The sequence below is a fragment of the Lactuca sativa genome, chromosome 4 (assembly GCF_002870075.4).
Source record: "Lactuca sativa cultivar Salinas chromosome 4, Lsat_Salinas_v11, whole genome shotgun sequence".
Taxonomy (NCBI): domain Eukaryota; kingdom Viridiplantae; phylum Streptophyta; class Magnoliopsida; order Asterales; family Asteraceae; genus Lactuca; species Lactuca sativa.
Genome location: NC_056626.2, coordinates 306,295,563 through 306,322,515, shown reverse-complemented (window position 1 = coordinate 306,322,515; position 26,953 = coordinate 306,295,563). Strand labels below are relative to the sequence as shown.

At 35.6% G+C, this 26,953-nt stretch overlaps 1 pseudogene; it reads right to left on the bottom strand.

Annotated features, from left to right (window-relative positions):
* Positions 1 to 26,953, bottom strand: part of LOC111901532 (L-type lectin-domain containing receptor kinase IX.1-like) — a 117,630-nt pseudogene that overhangs the window by 20,741 nt on the left and 69,936 nt on the right.

The window sequence follows — 26,953 nt, the reverse complement described above, 5'->3', positions numbered from 1 at the left end:
AGAAAAAAAAATTAAATTAAAAATCCAAACAATAGTGTTATTTCTGTTTTATTTCTTGTTCAGAAAAATCAAAAATCCAAAAATATTTTTGTTTCTGTTTTAATTTGTGTGCTATGTTTTCTTTTAGTTTTGTTTTGTCTTGAAAAGTGATTTCAGGTATAGATAAGACTCATGGAGTTTGTGTTGAAGATTTCTGAGCCAAAGCCTCGTCCGTGAGCATCGAAGAATTCGCATTCGAAGGAACAAGAAATGAAGATTATTCTTTCAAATTTAATCTTTCAACCCCCAAAAGCTAGGTGAAGCTGCAACTGAAGAATATGTGACGGATTGCATTGAAGCCTCCTCAATCAGTCTGCTGCTATCTTTGTACCTGCTGAAGTGATCTAGAAGATTTGTTCTCTCTGATGTTTCTCTCTGAAGATTCTCAAGCTGAAAGCACTATCTTTCAAGAATTAGTACGTAAAGCCTCCTCACCCAACGTGCGTTCAATGCCAAACTCTAAAGAAATGCCCAACTGCTCAAGATGAAGTCATTCATTGAAGATAAATGCTGAAGCCAAGCTCTCAATGAAGATTAACAAGAAAAGCCAGCTACTTTTTAGGGGGAGCTTGTTGGGTCATTTAAGAAGAGAAAAGAAAGCTATAAACCAAGGGGAGATTGTTGGGTCAAAAATGTAGTTTATACTTTGCTTTTCTAGGAAATTAATTTGTTATGTAATATTGTATATGTGTTTACGGTCAGGAAGTGAGTTACCCAGTGTTTACAACCGTAAACCTAGTTTGCGGCCCAAGTGTATATATATATATATATATATATATATATATATATATATATAGGGGTGAGGGGTGTGAGGAAAAGAGTGATGAACAGCAAGGAGCTTAAGTGTGTGTATTCTAAGGTGTTCTAGAGAGAGAGAAAAGAGAGTGTGTGTTAGTGTGTGTGAATCTTGTATCCGGATCTTCATTCTAATCATATCATACAAGATTCATCATCATCTTCTTCTTCTTCTCTTCTATTTGATCTGACATCATCCGTTTGATTGGGATTCCGCACCATCAAACAGATCTGATTGATACACAGGCAGATTAGGGACTTACATATACTGAGCTCACTATAAACAATGCTCTAATACCAATCTGTCACACCCCAAAACCGGAACGACGGGAATGTTCTGGGGTGGATGACGTCATGTCAAGTATCACAACATATGCAGTATAGTAATCAAAGTACAACAACCATTGCATTAATAGTAATAGTTTTACATCATTTACATTTTATAGGGACATCAAAGTAATACATAAACTAGTATAGATGCAGCTCGGTTCTAGGCTGACTTCGCAAAAGCTCCCGAGGTGTACCTGTCTATCGCTGACCTGAAAATACAAGTTATTTTGAAAGCGAGTATCAGCATTTTTAATATGCTGGTGAGTTCATAAGTATTTAGTGTCATTTGTGTAAGTAAGTATTTTATTCAAAATAAGTTTATGAAAAGCAGTAGTTTAGAATCTATGGTGTATTAGCGTCCTTTCCAGAAAATCCTATATTTTCTAAATAAAAGCAGTCTTCTACCAAGACCCGACAAAGTTATGTTTTAAAGAGTAATTTTCCCCGAAATACTATCATTATCAGAAAACAATATTTACTTTAAAGGAATAATGAGAAAATCACAAGTAAAAATACCAGGGGAAAAATAACATATGCCTCAGCAGTAATACTGCTGATTAAGGCAAAAGAAGTCATAGACTCCAGGAGAATATCGAATGAATGATACGCCTGGCTTAGTCTAACAAAAGGAAGCACAGACTCCAGACAGTATCGAATGAACGATACAGCTAGCAAAGTCTAAAACAAGAGAATACAGACTCCAGACAGTATCAAATGAACGACACAACTAGCAAAGTCTAAAACAAGGAAATACAGACTCCAGACAGTGTCAAATGAACGACATAACTAGCAAAGTCTAAAACATGGAGATACAGATTACAGATAGTGTCGAATGAACAACACAGCTAGCAAAGTCTAAAACAAGGAAATACATACTCCAGACAGTGTCAAATGAACGACACAGCTAGCAAAGTCTAAAACAAGAAAATACAGACTCCAGACAGTGTCAAATGAACAACACAGCTAGCAAAGTCTAAAACAAGGAAATACAGTGATAAATCTTGTTACCTTAAGGCCATGGATTATATGGTAAACATGGAGATACTCGTAACCATACTGATTGACAGTAGAGAACTTGACGCCCTGCAAGCGTCGGTAATGAATGTGACACAAAGGGACCAAAAGTGCATCCTTTTCAACTTTATCCATTAATTCTAAGTCTCAATCTTTTAGATATGAGTCAATATGATGTTTACATGGATAAAGTTTCCAACTTTATCCATAAAAAGGTCACAAACTTTCAAGATCTAAACTTTATGCACTAAAGTAACCAAAAGTTCATACCACACAAGAATAGCTAGATCTATCAAATGCTTCATCGAGATTCAAACTTTATACCTCTAGAAGAAAGATCAATGTGACATCCCCATTTTCATGGCCAGAAAAGACCGATTTTTGTTTATGCTTTATAAAAATCAAAGTACTTCTTTTTTCATAAAAATGTTGTGGAATTTGTTCCCAGAAAAATACGATAAATATGTCATCAAAACATTTTAGAAGAAACGTATTTTATTGATTTTAAAACGTTTGGGATGTCATTGTCAATACAAAAACATTAGCATAAACAGAACTTACTTTTATTTACACTAGTGATCTACATCTCTTTAATCTCTCAGTATAATGTGACTTCATATCAACACCTGTGATATAAATAAACTAAGTGGGTCAGGTTGGGAAACCTGGTGAGCACATAGGGTTTTCAACCCACAATAATATAATTATTATGTTTAAACATCAAACAATCAACCCAATTACCCATTCCTGTTATCCTCACATTACGTCCCTAAAACATCTAACACAAGGGACCTAGTCTAAGGACTATCATCGGGATGGACACTACTGCTAGGGGGATTCCTCAGCAATAAATATCCTAAAGGCAACCATGTGGGGGATGGACTACACCTGGTGAGCACACAGTTCAAATAAACACACAATTCGAATAAACACACAGTTCAAATAAACACCTATAGGTTGCGAGCCTGCTAGTGTTCCACTGGACTGTCTAGAATAGTCCGTGGTCGTCATCTATACTCCGCTAGATGACTGGATCATCAATAACATCTATAACGAGGCCTATCATTATTTCATTTTATCACACAATAACTAATACATCTACCCATGTTTTACCCTAACATTTTCGTAGATATAAAATACATATACAGTTTAAATCATTGAAAATATGTACAAAAATGTTCATCCAGCATAGATAGCAAGTATTCAGGTAATATGCACACATAGCACGTAATTTATATAAAATACTTCATATCTATGTGTAGGCTGAAAGTAACTATGCACTCACCTGAAAGGTGGTGACTCAGCACTCGGACATCGCTTCGATACTCTCAAAACAATTTCCTTCGATAAAACCTAGTACCAATACTACTAAGGTTTAGTCTAACGATAACCACGACAAATTAATAGTCTGACTATTATTATTATTATTATTTTTATTATTATATAAGCATTAAATAACATTCAATATAACTCATAATAATATCCCAAATAATTATTATAAGGTCCTAATAACATTACTATGTTGAAACATAAGCTATACTAAAGATATGTTAGGCGTAGCTCATTTACAACGGGTTTTCTCGAAAACCGGGCTTCGCTGGAGTAGCGTTCCCGAGCCGAAATGCTCTTTTCTCGGGACTCCGGGAGTCTCGGGGCTTCCTTCAGGTGCTAGGGAGGTTCCCTAGGCTTTTAGGGGGGTTAGGGAGGCTTAGAGAGAAGTTCTAGAGAGAGAAAGAAGGGTTTAAAGGTGTGAGAATGAATGGAACCCGACACATCTATTTATAGTGTGAAATCCTGACGGACTCGCCGAGTAGGAGGACGTACTCGTCGAGTTGGTGCCATGTGTCATCATCTGATGGCTTTCCTTGGAGAGAAAGCAATGGCAGTGATCGCGCCACGTCACCCAATATCACGTATCAGCCTCCCGACTTAGAAAAATCATAACTCTCGCATATAAGCTCCGTTTTTGACGCTCTTTATATCCACGTGTAGGTAAAATCAAGATCTACAACTTTCGTTTAGACCCCGTCGGCTAATTCTCGACCGATCTAAAATTTAACAGTAGGAGGCGTTTAGACTGTTAAATGACCGCGAAGAATTCGTAACTCCTTCATACGGACTCCGTTTTCGTCTATCTTTTTACCGTTGAGTTCCTATTAATGAGATCTTCAACTCTCATTTAGGTCGCATAAGCCAAAAACCGCTCGAACTAAAATTCGAGTTTCGGGCTATACATTGTTAAGCCGAAACTTTGAAAAATCATAACTTCCTCATACGAAGTCAGATTTGGGCGTTCTTTTTATGGATTTTATCGTTTTAACATACTCTATGACTTTGGTTCAGACTACTATGGCTAAAAATTCTTCTATCGTAAATTCACTTTTTACGCTTCCCGGTGTCGTGCCGGTCTTGCCGAAAAACTTCGACGGGTCATAACTTCTTCGTTATAACTCAGATTTCGGCGTTCTTTATATGTACGGAAACCTTGTGGCATATTCTAAAACTTAGTTAAGATTATTTATTCTAAATAACCTTTTGCCGAAAAGTCGTTTTCGACCCCTATTATCCCTAAATTGACTATCCCGGATCTACGGGCGTTACAATCAAGGTGAGTAAATTTGGATCTATAGGCTCCAATGCATCCATCACTTCTCCGATGAGCTCATTCTTCTCCATGATGCATCAAGAACACTCCAAAGCATTTAAAACACCTTTTTTTGTCGCTCGCAAGGCTAAAACTAGTTAATCATGCCTAAACTTCCTGTATTTCGATTAAGACTGAAGAATCATCCTATACTGATGATCGCCTCCCAACCCTACCATCCAAACCCCACCGCAACAGAAGTCACTTATTCCTCAGACAGAATGAACATTAACACTCTGCCCTCAACCAAGGAAAGAAACCCAACTACTATGCCTGAGAACTTAAACAACCACCTTACTCTTGTCAACTGGAAGACTCTATATCACAATGATGACCACACGAAGCAGGAAACTTCTAGAATATATGAAACCATCAAATTAAACCCTATAAATTATTCCCTGGGACTGCTGATCATTCATTCTTGGTACCCTCCCCTACTCTCTAACTAGGAATACCACTCTACTATATAGACGGAATGCTTAGAATATGCTGATAGTGAATTTCACCAAATCCCAAATTCGGAGGTTTTACCTAATAGCCTTAAATATGCACTTAACTTCCTAACAAGTGATCACCAACCTATTGATCCCACAAGTATAAGGATGGTCAATACAAAAGTTCTCATGTTGCACCCAAATCCCATATCAGCTTAGGTGTACCCCACCTGGAAAATCACCCGAGACATTCACAATGAACTTCATGAATCGAAATTCCATAACTCATGCCTAGCATTGGTAACCGAACTCCTGATAGACATCCCATAAGAAGACAAAGTTCATAATTTAAACACTCTGCAAAGCAATTAATGATGCGCAACTATTATTCCCAACACCCTTTAACTACCTACATGATCCAAACAAGCTGGTCACTGAGTCTCCTGACTTTTACAATACAATAACACCAAAATATGGCAATAAAGCTAACGGTCCAATACCTAATGTGAGAATAATAAATATGACATAATCCTACATCAATTTGACTTTCAAGTGGGCTAGAGCACGATGGACCACAATTGACCAAAAATGTGCACATGAGATCTCGGTGTAGCGAGAAGTGGAGCCTGTACTGTGAATAAGTTGAATCCATAGTATAGAACCAAACTCGAGATTCACCCCATGAAATAAGTAGTAGATTAGAGTTTAAAATAGCTTACTTCCATTGTCAGATCCTGCAACACGTTCTGAAAAAGCTATTGAAATGCAAGGTGAATAGCACATTCCATATTGGAGGAAGAAAGGGCTTCCTGAACTTTGAAAATAGGGATATGTCTCAAGTATATCCCATCTGATCAAAACATCACGATTAGGGTAGTTGAGGAAATCGATTATGGGTCCACGAGAGTTTTCAGATGAAGCAAGACCTAAGAGTCTGCTGAAGTGGGTATTGGTGATCGAAGTTCTGTGAGAAGAAACCTAGAAATAGAAAATGTCCTCCGCTTTGTTGTATATAATAGTCGAATAAGCCTTAGAAAGATGGACCGGTGGAACAGATTCCACCATTGTTAAAGCTTGGGCCAGTGGCGAGAACCTTAGGCATTCAATCATTGTCCTAAGAGCTTCATTATAACGCGATGAATCAAGATCGAGAATCGAGTTTTGGTTTGTCTTAACATTGAGCATGATAACGAAAACAAATTGGTCAGTGAACGAAGAGGTTCCTAATGATCCTGCCATTTTTGCTTTGAGGAAGACGATGAACAGTTGAGAGAAAAAGGGTTTTTCTTTGAGGGTTTAGATAATTGTGTAAGCGCTGAGATAAAACAAACCGTCGAAAACCCTTTTATACATCATGTGATAAGTGGTGAGAGAAAATCGCCGTTCCACATTCCCGTATCCCGCAAACGTAGCCTGGAAAATCGTGACAGCTCATCAATATGTCAGACTCCATTGTAACAGACACACGTGTTGTCAGGGTAATCAAAAGATGCGCTTGGTTTGAAATCTTATCTCCAAGAAACCGTCATTTCTATATTGACACATTCAAAATTATCTGGCAATCCACCGCCATTTAAATCAAGACATGTTCTCAGACTGAAAGTAACCAATCAACATTAAAACCAAAATTATAAAAATCACTAGAATTTTTGTGCAAGAGTGTACCAAAGATAAACAAATAAAGAAAATTAAATTTGTTGAATTCTATGATGTCAAATAAAATCGACATGAAATTTAGATGGATCACAGGCAACGATCTCTTCCTTCTTAGTCAAGAAAGACTCTGAAGTGCTTGTGTGGTATCCTGTTGAATTACCATTACTAATTTATTAAGAAACTGTTAAAGGCTTCTTTTAATAGGCTTTAAAGGTGGTTTCATCTTCAATCAAATTACGAAACTCAAGATAAGTCCAAAGATTTGAAAGAAGTACTTGTTTGACCAATGTAGCCATAAGAACAAGTAAACTTTGGATTTTATATAAGTGATTGGATATGATGGAAATCTCAAAAACATAAAATAAAAATTGGATCTTGTTGGGAAGAAATGCCTTATGTGTAGAACATTTCATTAAGATCACTCAAAAAGAAAAATGAGATTTCGAGCTATATTGGTACAACCCAAAAGGTTTATTCATCAATTCCTTGGTGAAAATATCTAGAACATTTAATTGTTCACCATCAATTCAGAAATGGGTTTCCGATTTTGGGTTTCACTCAAAATTGTGGTGATAACAATTTTTAGATCATGAACACAAATGTTGTGTAACCATAAATCTTAGTTGTAGTTTCTGAGAGTCTAAAGGGTTATGCATATGAATACAAAATAGATGGAAAAATTGTAGATTGGTTTCGAAGAAGAAAGTGTACCTCTGCTATAAATGAATGACAAAGCAGTCAAATCTTAACTAAAAGTGAGAAGATTAAGGTAGCTCGATGACTTATGTAAATTTAGTAGCCTGATTGGGAAGAAACGATCAAAATGAAATTTTCAATAAGGCTTCGAGCATAAAGTCTAAGAGGCTTGGGACAACATGCAGGAACATGCTTCTAGGGACACTTAAATAGTACAAAGTTTCGGAATTATACCTTTCCTATCATTCGAAATTGAGAAAATAAAGAATATGCAGCTAAGAATCGAACGTTAGCTTCTTAAAAATAAGAAAAATATTTTTGTGATTTTTGATTTTTTGAAAAAGATAAAACAGAAATAAAGAAAAATATTTTTGAAATTTTTGATATTCTGAAAACAAATGAAAAATCGAAAATAAAGAAAAGTGTTAAAGATAAAAAAAATTCAAAAAACCAAATGAACACTAACTTCCAAATCATTCCGAAGCTCGAAACCAATCGGAAGAGACTTAGTGTACAAAGGATACAAAACATTCCGAAGCCCCAATGAACAATAGATTTCGAACCATTTCAAGCTCGGAACCAATCAGAATTTAAAAATGAATTTCAAAACATTCCAAAGCTCGGAACCATTCGGAACATGAACAGTAAATTCCGATTACGAGGCAAATTTTGGAACTGATTCAGCTTCAATCATTCCTAGCCCTTGTAAAATCCTATTAAACATACCTTTAGGTAAGACCTTTGTGAAGATGTCAGCCAACTGATCTGTGGATCTAACAAAGTGGACTTCAACGTTTCCATCCTCAACATGATCCTTAATAAAATGATATCGCAGTACTATTTGTTTTGTCTTTGAGTGTTGCACTGGATTATAGTAGATTCTTATTGAACTTTATGAATCACAGTCTATATGGCTTTGTTTCATGTTGATCCTATAATCCCTAAGTTGTTTATGAATCCACATAACCTGGGATGTACAAGATGCTGTTGTAATGTATTGAGCTTCTATAGTAGATAGGGAAACACAAGTTTGCTTCTTAGATTGCCAACTTACAAGTTAGCCATCCAGAAACTGACAACCCCCATAAGGGCTTTTACGATCAAGTCCACGTCCTCCCAGGTCAGTGTCGAAATAAGCTTGCACAAAGAATCCAGAGTTCAATGGATACCATATTTCAAGAGATGTTCTTTTGAAGTATCGGAATATGTTCTTTACAGCTACCATATGTGGTTCACTAAGATTTTCCTGAAATCTAGCACAATAACATACAACAACATAATATCAGGATGACTCGATGTTAGATACATTAATGACCTAATCATCTGGTGATATAGAATGATATCAGTTGTTGGCTTGTCTAAAGATGAAGTAAGTTTCGTTCTGAATGTCGTTGGAACTTTGACCTTTGTTTCCCCCACCATTCTGAATTTAGCAAGAAAGTTCTTTGTGTAGGCTTCTTGATGATTGAATATGCCTTCTGAGCTATGTCTAATGTTTAAGCCATGGAAAATTTTAATAGGACCCATTGAACTCATTTCAAATTTAGATTCCATTTTTTCGGAATTCAACTGTTAATTAAGGATTAGTGGATTTGAAAATAATGTCATCAACGCAAATTTGATCGATCATTAAATGGTCGCCATCTTTCTTGCGAAAGAAGGTTTGGTCAACTGAACCTTGTTTAAATTTTGATTGCTTAAGAAAACGAGTCAGAGTTTCATACCATGGACGAGGTGCTTGTTTCAGACCATACACTGCCTTATCCAGAATGTAGCAATGATTTTGATATTTTTCATTCATGAAACCTAGTGGTTGTTCCACATAGACAGTCTAGCTCCTTGAGTTCTCTATTAAGAAATGTGCACTTCACATCTATCTGATAGACTTCAAATTTTTTGTGAGTGGCATGGGGAAGAAAAACCCGAATGGATTCCATTCTAGCAACCAGTGCGAACGTCTCTTTGTATTTTATTACTTCCTCTTAGTAATAGCCTTTAATCACCAATCGTGCCTTGTTGGGAATCATGTTTCCTTCTTTGTCCATCTTGTTATGAAATACCCATTTTATTCTGACAACAAAAGCTATGTATCCTTCGGGGATATATAACACTCATAACACCGCATAGTGGAGTTTATAATCATAACACTATGGGGAAAAACCATAACAAAGGATTCAAACACAATCTCTCTCTCTCTCTATCTATCTATCTCTCTCTCTCTCTCCATCTATCTTTCTCTCCCAAATCTCTCTCGAATCTCTCCCAAATCTTTCTTAGTCACAAGAACCATACTACTAACCTTTCCCATAAACACCTATACCATCCCAACCCTTCAAATTGTTGAAAACCACTCGAAATGGAAGGAGAAAATTAGAAGCGGAAAGTTCAATGTGAACCCTCTCTAAAACCTTCGCAGTGAACCTTCTATTAAGCCTTCGCAGCGAGCCTCCTCACCTTCACAGTCGGAAGCTTCACAGCGAGCCCTCTTACCTTCTCATCCTTGAACTTTTGCATGCGAAACTTCTCTTTCAGATCCTGAGCTTTGACATACGAACCTTCACTTTTGCATGCTGAGCATTCGCAGCTTTTACCTTCGCATTCACACCTCTGACCTTCGCAGCCTGCGAATCCTTCACACACCACTCTGGATTTTTGGTAGTTTCAGACTTTTCACCATATTTAAGAGTTCTTGACATCATATTTCCATCAAACTCATATTTTTCACATCTTAGAACTCCTAAACTCATAATTTGTGCACATCTTGAAGCTTTATTAAATATAAATCACACCATTTCATAAAATAATATCTAAAATGATAAAGATATTATATTATTTTATACATAAAGTAATGGCACAAGTGGACCAAGTGGATCCCCCCATCAAACCCATGTCACCTTTATGCCACTTCTTTAGTCTCCATTGGTCAAATCATTATCCCTAATTACACATCCCAACAACCCATCCACTTGCTTTATTCTCTTCCATATAAACACATGTCAAGGAGATTTTCTTTCTTCATCTCACCACTTCTTCAAAAATTCCACTTTCTCTCCAAAAGAATTTTTTTTTCTCTCTCTCTAGCCACTTTTTTCTAAGAGGTGTTCTTCGGTCCTTCCTCCTTTTCGTAAGTATTTCCTTTAACCTCTAAACATTCTACACATTCTATAATAATGTCAAATCAGTTGCATAAACATTTATATATAAATGTCCATAGGATCATTAATTCTTCAAGTCTTTTTCAAGTGTTCTTGACTTGAAAACTCTTGGCACAAGTGGACCAAGTGGATATTATATTACTTTATACATAATGTAATGGCACAAGTGGACCAAGTGGATCACCCATCAAACCCATGTCACCTTTATGTCACTTCTCTAGTCTTCATAGGTCAAATCATTATACCTAATTATGATGGGTTTTAAGCACTACATCATTCCTATGGTGTACATGCAAACCCTAAAGCTTTGGATCTAGTTTGTCTAATGAACATGAAATAATCATCCAAAGCCATAAACCCTAGATCTATTAAGCTATGAACCGAATTAGGGGTTTAAAAATTACCTTTGATTTTTATGTAGTAATAACAATCTATTCCTCCTTGTAATTGGCTTCAGAAAGCTTAGTGTCACAAATGCTACACCTCTAATGGCTCACAAACACCAAGAGCTAGTGGATGAAGAAGGAGAAGAGGAGAGGCACCCAAAAACGTCTAAAAACCCTAAGGAATCAGTTAGCCACGTTTTTGGTGCCCTAGGGGTCCTTAAATATGTGAGGCTATTAGGGTTATCTAACAAGGAAACCCTAATTTGACTGCTTAAGCCTTAAGCAGCCCATTGACTCCCTCCTTAGAGGCCTTGGACGATTTCTAATGGGTTTCCCCATAGAATTCGTCCACTCCTCTAATATGGAGTCCATTAGCCCAATATTCAATTATCACACAATTGATAGTTCTAGTCCCTTAAGTTTAATTAATCTCTTTTAGCCACAAAATTAATTCTTGATTAATTATTGACTAATATTAATTAAACAATATGATTTCTCCTTTAATATACTATTCTCATAATATATTAATAAATCATAATTAATCCTCTCTCTCCATAATTCATCCTATCAAGTTGCATTGGTGAAGGCAACCCAAAAGGACCATGCACCATCGGGTCAAGTGCATACCAAAATATTTATGGACTTAGACACTAATCCAACAGTCTCCCACTTAGATAAGTCTAATAACTTTTCTGCGTATGACTTCAGATCCTGATCCGCAATCGTAGCTTTCAAAGCCTCTGTCAACTCTGATCTTATCAGAAGCGTGTCCTTTAGATAAGGAATCATATATTCCTCCATTCATGATATCGAATAGACTGAGACATGGATTTAAATCATTCTCTATGTCTTTATATTGTTTCCCGACTTCCGATTTATGACGACTGACAACAGACTACAATTGAACACATCAACTTAGTCCCGACTTGGCCAAGTGCTTAGGTTGTCATCACTAAATCATCGAGGGGACCACATATCCCACTTTGGGTAAAAGGAACGGATAAACTTCGACTCAATGCTTGCTTTTACTCAGTCACCGAATTACAGACAACAATACGTTTTATAACACCAAGTTACTAGTGCGTTTACATATTATCAATGCATAACCAACTCACAATATACAACCTACACATCTCGGTTTCAAGAATATAAGATATTATCGTCTCACCAATCACTCGTGATAAAATCCATGAAGTGATCCAAGTGAGCTTGGGTTTATTCCAATACTCTAATCTTATAGCAACACTCATGAACCCTGCAACAAACTTTTGCTATGTCTAAAACACTCTAGACAATCTACAGTAAGATTCGTGACAGTCTTCTTTCATTCCTATTTCCAAAGAATGAGCAACTGTGGAGGGTTTGAATAATCTTATTATTCGGGAAGTCAAAACATGCAAAGTGAAACATAAGAATAATACTAATCCTATATGGCCTCAAACCTTTGAGTATAAATAAAAACATTTTATTTAATCACCATATTGATTACTCATCATTTGTTGTTTCGGGTAATCAACTTCTTACTTGAATTATAACTACAATTGTCCCATGCTCTTAGCATGCACACTATGTTTACCTACGGTCCTTACTTTGTGAAATAGTATAATTGAATAACATTTTCAATCACACTCATTTCACAATTCCTAATCCATTAGTGTAAGAATACAAAATTCTTGCCACTACTAGAATATGTTAGATTCTAACATTATATGCAACAGTCCTTTCGTAATGTCACGGCACAAAAGTCACCAAGACTCGACCAACGAAATTACAAATACTCTATTGGAGATTGTTACAAGACAATTCCATAGTCATGAAGTCTCATATTCAAAGTACATTCCTTTGAACATCCTTCTTGCATAAAAGTTTCTGATCTAGACATTTATTCTCGATATCCAACTCCCAACATGGAAACATTTCCATATTTTCCATATGACAACTCACTCTAAATAGAATTTTATCTATTCATAATAATGTTAATATGGTCCATCCATGACTATACTTTCAACTGTCCACAAGCGACCAATCCTTGGCGAACCTTAGATTGTCCTTGGTAGTCGTTTTAATTATTTTACTTAAAATCGGTTCTATTCCTTTTTCCCACTAAATGCCCTAGGCATTTGGAAATTTTAGAACGGTCGAATATTACAACATATGCAACTGATCCTATACCCAAAGCGTATGGGATGCAATTCATAATGAATAACGTGAGACTTTACCAGTTTCTTACTATAATATCGTCATAATATTTCTATTTGTCGTGTTCTCAAAATTCGAACTATGAAGAGGGATGCCGTAATCATAATCGAACTTTGAGAATGCAAATAATAAATATACCCTTGACTAAATTCAATTAAGATTTCTCGATCTAAGCTTTTAGATTGGAAGCGAAGTATAACATTCTCTCCCTTAGTTATAGCAAAAACAACTTCTCTACCCCTGCAACTTTGCAAAGTGAAACTTTTATTTTTCTATAATTAATATTGCCAACTTGCAATACTTAAATAATAATCATGCTCCCACTAACATGATGATTATATCCATGCCAGCATAACATTTATGCTCCCACTAGCTTTGACACATATTTAGAAACCAGCTAAACTTTTAGAAAACAATACTTATTGACTTCCAAAGCTCATTGTTTCTAATACGATATGCTTTGATAAACCTTTATCAAGCTTCTCAAAATCACACACCTTTCCTTAGACAGCTCACATGTGTGTCTAAACTAATTTAGAACTTATTTTATTAAGTCCCAAATGTTCAGACTAATTGCCAAATCTCACAATTCGAACTACAATGAGGGATGTCGTAATCATAATCGAATTTGAGAATGCAATTTATATAATCGCTATCTTCTTAAAATCTCTCTTAGTGAAAGTGTTTCCTCACAATCATTTTCATGAAGGAGAGAAACCTTATGACACTTAGATTTTATGGTGTATGTGTTCCTATCCGTGTGAATTTGTCATAACCATAATCGAAAGATAATGTTTGTGACAAATTCAAACTCTTATGGACAGAACTTGTTCATTCTTAATTTCTTGCCATCAAGGGTCCCACCATTGCTTCCAAGTTATCTAGCAGCTCACCTATGCCAGTCAATGTACTTTCATTGAACAAGGTGTTTGCCCTTATGGAACCTATTGAGAAATCGTAGAACTCATATGAATAATCAACTCCACTGGATTTGCACAGAAACAAGAATACGTCAACACGATACGATACAAACCTCAAGTCGTGTGCTAGTGTTTAATAGGTTAACTCTTGATTTGTTCTTGAACTTTTCAAGATCATTTAGACTCTAACTGACCTCTTGACATATAATATTCTCTTGTCAAGAAAACATTTCTTGACACACAAATATTCAAGAGTTAGTGCGGATTCTTATCAAGACAATCACTATACACAATTGGTATTAGTTGGTCTTTGTCTTATCCAAGACATCACAATATACCAATTTCAAATGTACAAGAGTAAGAAAAACAATTTTCAACTTTACATTTGATGAGTGTGTTAGAGCTTCTTAAGATGTATCACTCAATTCATAATCTTGGAGTACAACTCTAGGACCTGATTTTGGAACGAAGTATGACTCATCCTTTTTTGATTTTAACCATTTCAACAATTTTCGTTTCCTCTTCTTAGCCATACTAGTGCACTAAGATGTCCTTAGAGAATCAATTATGACATGGCTGTTAATCATTAAAATGATCATAAAACTTGATACAAAAGTACTCTCCCTTCTTCTTAGATTGGAGAAACTTTTACCTTTCTGTCTAATTGATTCTTCTTATTCATTCTACCATTCATTTGATACTTTTCAATGATTCATAATTACACTTAATCTTGTAAGTATAACCACATTTACTAGACTTTTAGTAAATTATAACGAATAGTCTTATTGTTATTTGTGGTGGACTTGACTAGTGCACAACATTCTGTTCTAGTCCTTTAGTCCTTCACTTGACTCACATACTTGTGTGATCAAGGAATTAGTCTTAATTTCCTAAGTACCAAGATTTTTCATGCATCACATGATTCTAAGCTTCTGTCCAACTGAAACTTGGGCGATGAGAATCTTTCCTTACTTAGAAAATTTCCATAAATAACATAACTAAGAATCACATCCATTTATAGAAATACACAAACATCTATTTTTCATAACGATTTTATTACAAGGATATATATATATATATATATATATATATATATATATATATATATATATATAAAATCAAAATTTATTTTATTCATAAAAGCAGCGGAAAACATGTCCTTACAATGCAAAATCAATTGAACAACTATGTAATCAAATATTCCTAACAAATTTATCATAACTTTCTAAGCTCAAAATTTGATCTTTGAATCCATGCGATCGTGATCCATTTCTTCGTGATTAGACTCATCTTGCTCTTCCATCAAGCTTCCTCTCTCTTCTCTGATCCTGCAAAACATTCAAATGTAATCTTATCACATCATGTATTAAGAATTAATGAATAGGAACTTAACAGAGTTAGATAGTGGATTTTACCTGAAGCAGAGCCATACTCTTTGACTCTCCTATCTTTTGGATTCTTCAGGTCCTCTGGGCATCTTCGTAGACAACACCCCTTCTCTTGGTAGCAAAAATAGGTGGGTTCCTCTGGAGTGACCACGAAAGCATGGTTGTTTGTTTTACTAGACAAATATGCCCCATTGCCTTGCCAAATCATTTCTGATTCAACAGCAATGAGCATGTAAGTGAGGTTGATGAGGGTTGCTTTAAGATCCATCATATAGTACTCTCTTTTGAACTTATTATATGATTCAGGGAGTGACTTAAGAACGCAGTCTATAGCCAACTCCTTTGGGAAAGTCGCACCCAATAATAACATTATCAACCTATCGATGTGTGATTTCATCCCTAGGACGTGAGCACACATGAATTTTCCATCTTCGTGTTACATCGCCAATAGGGCTTTTCTGATTTTGAGCCTTTCAATTCTTCATTCTTGTGGGTTTGGGAGAACAACGAGAGGAGGTAGAGGAAGTGAAACCATGCTATTCCATAAGGTAGGGATTGATCTTTCTGTTGGATTAATGTCTAAGTCTATAACTATAATTGGTAAGACTTGACCCGACCCGGCATGGTCCATTTGGGTTGCATGGCATCATGCATTTGGATAGACTAAAATGAGAGAAATAACACTTAAGGTTTTTTAATATATTATAAGTTATAATATATTAATAAGGTTATTTAATTAGAATTGATCAAGAATTAATTTGGAATTAATTAAGTGATCAATAGGAGACAAATTAAATATATGGGTTGATTGTGTAAATCATTCATTCTTATATATGTGGGCTTGTGACCCAAGATTCCTTATGTTGGACTAAGTCCATGGGTGAGCCATGGATACTCCATGGAGGTTAAAATCCATGGAGCATAAGGAATGGGTAAAGTCATGAGTTACATGGTGTAACCCTAATAGCCACCATATAAAAGAATCCCATGGCTCAAGAAATCGTGCACTATGTGTGAGTGTGAGGGCTAAACGATTTCAAGGAGTGTTCAACATTTCTCTCAAGGTTATTCCAAAAGCAATTGATGTTGTGTGAACCATTTGAGGTGTCACACTTAGGGCACTAGGCACTCAATCTTCATGAAGACTTTCTACATCAAAGAGGTATGTATTCTATCTTGTTATATTCATTGTTTTTGTATGCTAGATTAGGATAATACCTTGGAAAGTTCTTATTTGCATGTATAATAGAGAAAACATAGATCCAAGGTATTTAGGGTTGCATGTACACTTAGGAGTGTTAGAATGCTCAAAACCCAACAGTGGTATCAGAGCCTAGGCTTGTTTTCTTGTTTTCTTGTTATACTTGCAAAAGTAGATGAAAAATCGAGTTTTGATGATGTCTGCCCAGCAGACTCGCTGAGTCCATGAATGGACTCGCCGAGTCCAAGGCAAAATGCATCCAACTCGCCGAGTTGGTTCGTGCACTCGACGAGTTGGACCCCCAGACAGCATAAATTCGACCTTTTTGGCTGGAATTGGACTAGGAACATTACCCTAAGATGTTTTTCGACTTATAAACTTGTTTTTGATGTGGTAATGCTCATGCTAATCCAATTTCAAAGATAATTGTCAATAGATTCATGTTTTGTATTAGTTTAAGGTTTAGACTAATTACATGAAAAACTTTGATTTGAATTATCTTGTTCTTATGAGTTGCTTAGATTAATAGAAAAGTTGAGTGAAATAGTTGTTTTCAATCCAAATTAATCTAAGAATTGATTCTAAAATGTGTTTTTGTAACTTGTCCTCAAGTTATATGAAAAGTCACATTTAAGTTTCATAAAACTCATAAAAGTTGGCAAAGGTTACAAAATGAAGAGTCTAGTTCTAATTAAATGGTTTTATGACTCCAAAACTTGTCCTCAAGTTATGGAGGACCAAGAGTCTCTTCATTAAATAATAAATAAATAAAAAAGTGTAAACTTAATTAATCCCATAAGTTATAAAATAAAGAAAAGTTAATTCTTTTATTAGTTTAAAGTCTTCCATAACTTGTCCTAAAGTTATCGAACTTGAAGAGTTTTTGGATTAAAACTACTTTAAACACATAGGTTATGGAATTAATTAGTTTTGAATAGTTTCAAAACTTACCCTCAAGTTTTGGAATTTGAAAAGTTTTCACTTATGAATACTTTAATTCCAAGTTAGCCCTTAGAATTTTAAAAGTTAAAATTTAACCCTTATACTTTATAATATTATAAGTTAATAATATATATATATATATATATATATATATATATATATATATATATATATATATATATATATATATATATATATATGTATGTATGTATAAGAGTAAAGTCAGTCTTACCGTTAGTATGCCTCATTCACGAAGCCAGTCTATAAGGGGGGTATAAGGTTACTGCCTGTAAAATGGCAGTTTAATGGGTGTCCACTCTCACCCACCGCTTCCTTGACTGGTGGAGGGTCGTTAGCCGAACGGGTTTGACACGACTATAATTCTCCCTTCATTAAAAGTATTATTGATAAATACTAAGTAAGTAAACTCTTAATAATACCCAATCTTAGTTACTTAGGAAAATGTGAATAAGGTGCTAATCCATGAAATTACACTTTGCACTTTGTTTAAGTCGGTTAGTGGAGTGTGTGTGGTTAATCGGCACACTAACTCGTATTTAACAAGGTAGGAAAAGGGTAACTTAATGTTTATCATAGTATTGATGGAGCGTGTGTGGTTAACCAACACATCGATTGAGGGATAAACACTTAAGGGCACCAAGTAATTTGCATGGTTACTTCACACCTAGTTTTGTGATCCTCAACATCCCAGTCACAAAACCTGAAGGGCACACTTGAGATTGAAACATGCCATTAAACAGTTCAATGAATCTCAAAGATCTAGGAGTTTCAAATCCAATTAAAACCTAATAATACATTTCATTTTTCTTGGTGGAAATTGGTGAATCGTCATTCGCCTACCTTCAAATATTTTATAGCTTGGATTACGGCATCCCTCTTTTAAGTTATAAAATAGTTTGTTTGGTCCTAGCCTTAATATTTCATATTGGGTTTCATATTAAGGACTTTTAGATCAACTATCTTGAATATCTCCCAAAAGATGTCTGGTTTAGACATTTATGATCTTCCCAAATCTCTTGAAACAAGCTTTGCTAAATGAAGATGTTGTCCCATGGAAATCGTACTTCTTTCACCTCTTTCAATTATTCTCCCTAACCCACAAGTTCCTGAAAATTTTAAGGTCACTCAATCCCTATTGGCAAGGCAAGGTCTAGGTGTGATCACATCTTGGAGATGTAGTCACATATTGACAAGCCGGGAGAGTTGGGTGTCAAAGTCTTGAGAAAGTTGGTGGCTCAACTACTTTCTAAGTCTCATAGTGAGTTCCCTTGGGACTCCTATGAGACAGACTAAGACAAGACCCTTAATGATCTTATCCATTTGCTAAGATCAACTTCCTAAAACCTTATGGACATTGACAATGGTGACATTGGATATCCAGTAAAGCTCTTTCTTCCCAATGGAAAGGGATCGGTCATAGTCAACTCGGTTGACCAAATGGTAAAGAGAAAAGCTAAGTCTGAGATAGTCCCATTATCAAAGGGTCCATATGTTTATATATTGCCAAAGAAAGGGGCATTGGTTGCGAAGCTGCCAAATTTACCTAAGGATGTTAAAGTCAATAAGTTTGACTCTACTTCAGGTAAAGTCCACTATCTAACTCTGCTAAGTTTCTATTCTGAGTTTCTTGATACATGATGTGACTGGGTCACATGTTCATGTTTTAAGAATCAAAGAAAAGTGAAGAAACTTAAAGAAAGAATATGCTGAATCTGATCGCGTAGATGGATTTCTATCGCATAGTTTGAAGATCGGATTCTTGGGCTACTTCTTAGGAGTTATGATATTTTGCTTAGGAATAGATAACAACAAGTTTTCATATGGACTGTAAGGATAAGTTTTTCCGCAAAGTTTTTAACATAAAAGGAAATTTTAGATTTTATTTATTTTAAAATATCCTTACAATGGCATTTGGTGAACTTTTTTGTTGCTTATAAGATTTCATTAATAGCAAGAGTGGAAATACGAAATTGATTCTGTCATTTATGATAATGTCTAAATTTACCAAATAAGGAAAGATTCTCATAACCCAAGTTTCAATTGGACTGGAACTTGGAATCATGCAAGTTGTAAAGCATGATGAATGAGAACTTTCAAGTATTGGAAAATTAAGACTAACTACTTGTTCACATGGATATGTGAGTCAAGTAAAGGACTGAGGGATTGAGTACACATTCTTGTGCCCTGATTAAGTCTACCACAAAAGATTGATAAGACTATTCGTCATGATTTACTTAAGTTCAGTAAATATGGTTATACTTACAAGTTTAAGTATAATTCTGAAACATTGGAAAATTTTCAATGTAAGGCAGAACGAATAAGAAGAATCAAATTAGGCAGAAGGATAAAAGTTTCTCAAATTTGAAAAGATGGGAGAGTACTTTAGTATCAGTTTTTGTGATAATCTTAATGATTAAGAAACCATATCAAAATTAGTTCCCTAAGGAAATCTTAGTGCATTCTTATGACTAAGAAGAGGAACTTGAATTGTTTTAGTGGTTAAATCAAGAAGATGAGTCATACTTCGTTCCAAAACAAGTCTTAGAGTCATACTCCAAGACTGTAAGTTGAGTGACATATCTTAAAGGAAGGTTTAAAACACTTGTCGAATGTAAGAGTAAAAGTTTTCTACTCTTGTACATTTGAAATTGGTAAGTTGTGATGTTTGGTTAAAACAAAGACCAACTAAGTCCAATTGTGTGAAATGTTCGTCTTGATTAGAATCCACACTATCTCTTGAATATCTGACAAGAAGGTCTTATATGTCAAGAGGACAGTGGGAGTTTTAAAGGTCTTGAAAGTCTCAAGAACTATTCAAGAATAAAACCTAAAGTTCTTCACTAGCACACGACTTGAGGTTTATAACCTATCATGTTGACATATTATGTGCCCATTCCAGTTAAAGTTGGATTTGAATATGAGTTCTTAGAGTTCTCAATTGGTTGCACAACAACTTGGAAGCAATGGAAGGCCCTTGAGCTGCCAGGTGGCAAGAAATTAAGATTGAGTTCAATCTATATGAGTTTGGATTTGTCATTATCCTTGTCTTGTGATTATGGTTTTGACAAATTCATATGGGTAGGAACTCATACACCATAAAAATCTAAGTGCCATAAGGTTTCTCTCCAATTCATAAAAATGATGGTGAGGAAACACTTTCACTAAGTAGATTTTATCTAGATAGAAATTGCGATATTTTCATTCTCAAAGTCATTAGTGGAGCGTGTGTGGTTAACCGACACACTAACCTGGACTTGTGAGAAGTGGCAAAAAGGTTTAACCATTATGATTACGGCATCCCTCTTCATAATTGTTTAGACACACAAGTGTGCTATCTAAGGGAAGGTGTATGATTTTAATAAAGTTTTATCAGAACAATCTAGTATCAGAAATCTGAACTTTGGTAAGAAAGTCAATAAAGTATTGATTTCTAGAAGTCGAGCTGATTTCTGAGTACATGTCAAAGCTAGTGGGAGCATAAGTGTTATGCTAATAATCATCATGTTAGTGGGAGCATGATAATTATGATAAGTATTGCAAGTTAGCAATGTTAATTATACAAAACAAAAGGTTTCAATTGGGAAAAAGTTGTTTGGCTATAATTAAGGGAGAGGAAATTATACTTCATCTCAAATCTGTAAGCTTAGATCGTGAGATTTTAATCATTTACTCAAGGATATATATATATATATATATATATATATATATATATATATATATATATATATATATATATGAATTTCATGTTGGAATGGCTCAACATAAGGAAATTCTGTAAATGGGTCCATTATTTGCGTTCTAAAATTCGATTATGATTATGGCATCCCTTTTCATAATCTGAATTATGAGAACTTGGCAAATAGAAATGGAAATGTTATAGCAAAAGACTGGTTTAGTTTTTATGTGAGACATCATGAATCGTGTCCCATATGCTTCGGATATAGGATCGATTACATGTGATATATTCATCCTTTCTAAAATTTTCCAAATGGCTGGGGCATTAAGAAGGGAAAAGGTCTAGAATTGGATATGACTAAAAGGATTAAACAATTGACGAGGACAATCTAAGGTTTACCAAAGATTGGTTGCTCAAGGACAGTTGGAAGTATAGTGATAATTCTGGAAGGACCATATTGACATAATATGCAAAGAGGAAACTCTTGTTCAGAAGTGATAGTCAAAATGGAATATGGAAATGTTTCAAAGTTAGAAATTATTCAATCTATGTAAGATTAGGAAACTTAATGCAAGAAGGATATTTCCAAGGAGCTGATCTCCTTTGGAATGCTCTGTAATGGTTGTTTTCAAGTCTTTCTGACTTTGTGCATAATCATTACAAGAAGATCAATGCATATAGGTTTAGAATCTAATAGATTTTAGTAAATGGCATGAATTTGGAATTCTTGCAGTTGCAGTAAGGATTTGGGACTGTGAAAGAGAATCATTGGAGTTATGTTCAATTGATCTAATTCACAAAGTGAAGATCATAGACAAACACAGTATGCATACTTGGTGTATGGCATGACTAGTGCATAGAAAACATAGTGTACATGCTTGGAGCATGGGACAACTATTGTTTTAAATTCAAGAATAAAGTTGATAGCTGAAACAGTATACAATGAATAATGTGTAATCATATGGTGATAAATAAAAGGTTTTTTTATTTATGTTCATAAGTTTTGATACCATATTGGATTCAATTATTATTGTGTTTCATTTTGCATGTTTTAACTTCCAGAATAACTAGGTCATTGTTCTGGATGACTAAGTTATTCAAACCTTCCACAATCGGTCATATGTTGGAAGTAGAGGTCTAAGATGTTGGACAAAGGGCTACAACACTCATGAGTGCTCATAAGTTCTGAGTATTGGATTCAACTCGCGCTCATTAGAATCACTTCATGGATTTTATCAGGAGTGATCATGAGATGATAATATCTTATATTCTTCAAACCTAGAGATATGAGTTGTTACTATGAGTTGCTTGTACATTGATTGCAGGAAAACGCACTCGGTAACTCGGTGTTATAAAACGTGCCTTTGTGTATGATTCTGTAACACCGTAAATTTCAAAATAATTTTTCGCACAATATAAAAACATATTCATTTAATTTTCATAAAAACATCAATGTTTGAAACTCCAATCCATGACATATAAAGAATCCCAAGATCACATAACATGAAAATCCCGTGTGTGTACTGATCAAGTCGGCGCCTTCCCACGGTCATCACTAGTACCTGAAACAAATAACACCAAACACTGTAAGCACAAAGCTTAGTGAGTTTCCCAATATACCATACATAACGCATATTAGCCACTCAAGGCTATAACTCTGTGGGTCCGTGCACCCAAGCTCTGTGAACCCTCAGGTTCTAACTCTGATAACATGCATAGCATAGATCACATAGAAATAATGCAGTGCAACATATAACATACATAGCATACAAATACTCTATCACATAACTCTGGTTACCTACTTAAGGTAAAGTATAGTGAGAAGACTCACCTCGCGTATCTCAGTAACTCGCAAATCCCTGAAATCACTCGTGCTCGATCCCCCGATCTATAGTCCTCCTATAACACAATATATCTCTAAATAACACTTCACAACTAAGGTTGAATAAACCTATCAAGTCAACATAGGTCAACACTGGTCAATGGTCAATGGTCAACTTTGACCGGACTCGGCGAGTGCACTATAGCGACTCGGCGAGTCTATACGCATCCACTGATTCCCTGGGATCCTCTCTCGACACGTCGAGTATTTTCCTAACTCGACGAGTTCCACCTGGCATGAGTTGCGGGGCCACCACGACTCAACTCGCCGAGTCTCAAGAACAACTTGGCGAGTTCCAACTTGACTCAGTCCACCCATCAACCCTCTCTAACTCTCCCCGACTCACTGAGTCAACCCCTTAACTCGGCAAGACCACTCGCTGAGTGGTTATGGACAATCTTCATGCTACTCGCTAAGTCTGTTCTTCAGACTCGGCGAGTCTATGCCATGCATAAACTCAAACTCACTCCTGAGGTCAGATCCATTCCAATAACTCATAGATCCAGTCCTTCCAAGCACATACATCACATAAAGTTACTATCTTGGTGCTCATGCAAAGGTTCAAAGGCCTTATTTGATGATATGGTCTCTAGAATGCTATTCTAAGCTCATGGCCTCCATTAACACTCATAAAGCTTGAGGGAAAAGGGTCTCTGGACCTCTTTGGGCCCAGATCTAAAGCACCAACACGTGAGGAGGCCAATTACTCCATGGATCATTCCACAAAGAAACCCTAACTCTAAGATTTACACCAAGGACTGAGAAAGGAATGAATGGTTACCTCAAATGAAGTCTCTGAGCTCAGGAATCACTGGATTAGCACCTTCTTTGGTCTCCTCTTGCCTTGATCCTCTTCTATATGCAAAAACACCCACAAATAGTCAAGGATCTTCCTCTTCTCTCTCATAAAACGCTCAAAGACTCTTTAGGGTTCTCTCTGGGGTTGGTGGCCGCAAATGATGGCCATAAGCCCCTTTAAATAGGTCTCATACCCTAGAAATTAGGGTTTCATTAAACAGCATGGACTCGTCGAGTCCACCTTTTGGACTCGCCGAGTCCAGACGCGAACCCGTGCCCAAGCCGCGATCATACTCGGCGAGTTTGAGCTCCAACTCGCTGAGTCTCTTCACAAATCACCAAAATTATAAGAATAAATAATACCTGGGAATCCGGGCTATTACAGATTCAACAAGTAGTAGAACAAGCCATATGAGTCGAAGTTTATCCATTCCTTTTACCTTCAGGATAAAAGCGATATCTGTGGGCCCCTCGATGATTTGATGATGACAAATGGAAGTGCTCGGCCGGGCCAGGACTGATTTTATTTGTTCAATTAGTCAGTCGTCATAAATCGGAAATAGGGAAACAACAAATGGACAGAGAGAATGATTATAATCCATGTCACAGTCCATATGATATATAGAATAGAGGAATATATGATCCCTTATCTAATGGACAAGTCGTTGACAAAGGTCAGAGTTCATCTACAAGGTCAAAGTTCGACAGAAGCTTTTGAGAGCTACGATTGCCAGTCGGTTCTTGAAGTCATACGCAATAATAGTTTTTGACTTATCCAAGTGGGAGTCTGTTGGATTAATGTCTAAGTCCATAACTATAATTGGTAAGACTTGACCCGACCCGACATGGTCCATTTGGGTTGCATGGCATCATGCATTTGGATACACTAAAATGAGAGAAATAACACTTAAGGTTTTTTAATATATTATAAGTTATAATATATTAATAAGGTTATTTAATTAGTATTGATCAAGAATTAATTTGGAATTTATTAAGTGATCAATAGGAGACTAATTAAATATATGGGTTGATTGTGTAAATTATTCATTCTTATATATATGGGCTTGTGATCCAAGATTCCTTATGTTGGACTAAGTCCATGAGGAGACCCGTGGATACTCCATGGAGGTTAAAATCCATGGAGCATAAGGAATGGGTAAAGTCATGAGTTACATGGTGTAACCCTAATAGCCACCATATAAAAGAATCCCATGGCTCAATAAATCGTGCACTATGTGTGCATGTGAGGGCTAAACGATTTCAAGGAGTATTCTACATTTCTCTCAAGGTTATTTCAAAATCAATTGATGTTGTGTGAACCATTTGAGGTGTCACACTTGGGGCACTAGGCACTCAAGCTTCATGAAGACTTTCTACATCAAAGAGGTATGTATTCTATCTTGTTATATTCATTGTTTTTGTATGCTAGATTAGGATAATACCTTGGAAAGTTCATATTTGCATGTATAATAGAGAAAACATAGATCCAAGGTATTTAGGGTTGCATGTACACTTAGGAGTGTTAGAATGCTCAAAACTCAACACTTTCACCTTCATTGTGAAATAGGCTTTCATTTTCAACAGGAACACCTTTTCCTTGGGATTCGGGAAGACCAAGGTTAGGATCAGACATCTACAAAATGGGATAAAAAAAACAAGTTAGTTGATTGATTGAGTCCTTAATAAATCACCCAAATGAGATATTAAGGCTAGGACCCAACACAATACTCCACAACTTGGGAGAGGGATGCCGTAACCCAAATAGCAAAACATTTGAAGGTAAGTGAATGACGATTCACTAATTTTACACCATGAAAAACGAAAAAGAGATTAGGTTTTAAATGTATTGAAAAACTCCTAGATCCTTTGAGATTCATTGAACTCTTCAATGGCGTGTTTAAATCTCGATATGCCCCTCGATTTGTGACTGGGATGCCGAGGATCACAAAACAGGGTGTGAATAACCATGCAAACTAACATGGTGCCCCTAATGTTACAATCACCTATTCGATGTGCCAATTAACCATACACACTCCACCAAACTATGGAAAACATTGAGTCACCCTTTGATACCTTTTCTTAGAACCATTTCGTGTGCCGGTTAACCACACACGCTCCACTAACATATTCGCAAGGGTACAAAGTGTAATTTCATGGAGTTGCATCAAATTCACTTTTGCCTAAAGTAACTAAGATTGAGAATTTTGTAAAAACATTTAGTTACTTTATACTTCATTAAACTTTTAATGGAAAGGGTTTGCCCTGTCGTACCCGTTCGGCTAACAACCCTCCACCAATTAAGGAAGTGGTGGGTGAGATTGGGCACCCATTAAACGGCCATAACTTTATACCCCCTTATAAATCGGCTTCGTGAATAAGGCCTACTAACGGTAAGACTAGCAGTTTAAGTTATACATATATAATATTAGACCTTTAATGTTATATATACTATAAGGGTGTATTTTACACTTTTAAAATACTAGGTGGTCTAATTTAATAAATTACACTTTTAATTTAATTTAATGTAAACCCTATCACTATGGATTTATTAAATCTCTTTTAATTATACACTTAATTAATTTAATAAAACCATAAGGGTGCAATTTGAACTTTTTAAAAAATTTGGGTTATAGAATTTAAAATTTCAAAAGTTAAACTTTTAATCAAACAATTTTAAATTCAAAAACTTGAGGGCAAGTCTTGAAACATTTCAAAACATTAGGGTTTAAAATTTAAATATTTCAAAATTAAACTTTTAATCGAAAACTTAAATTCCA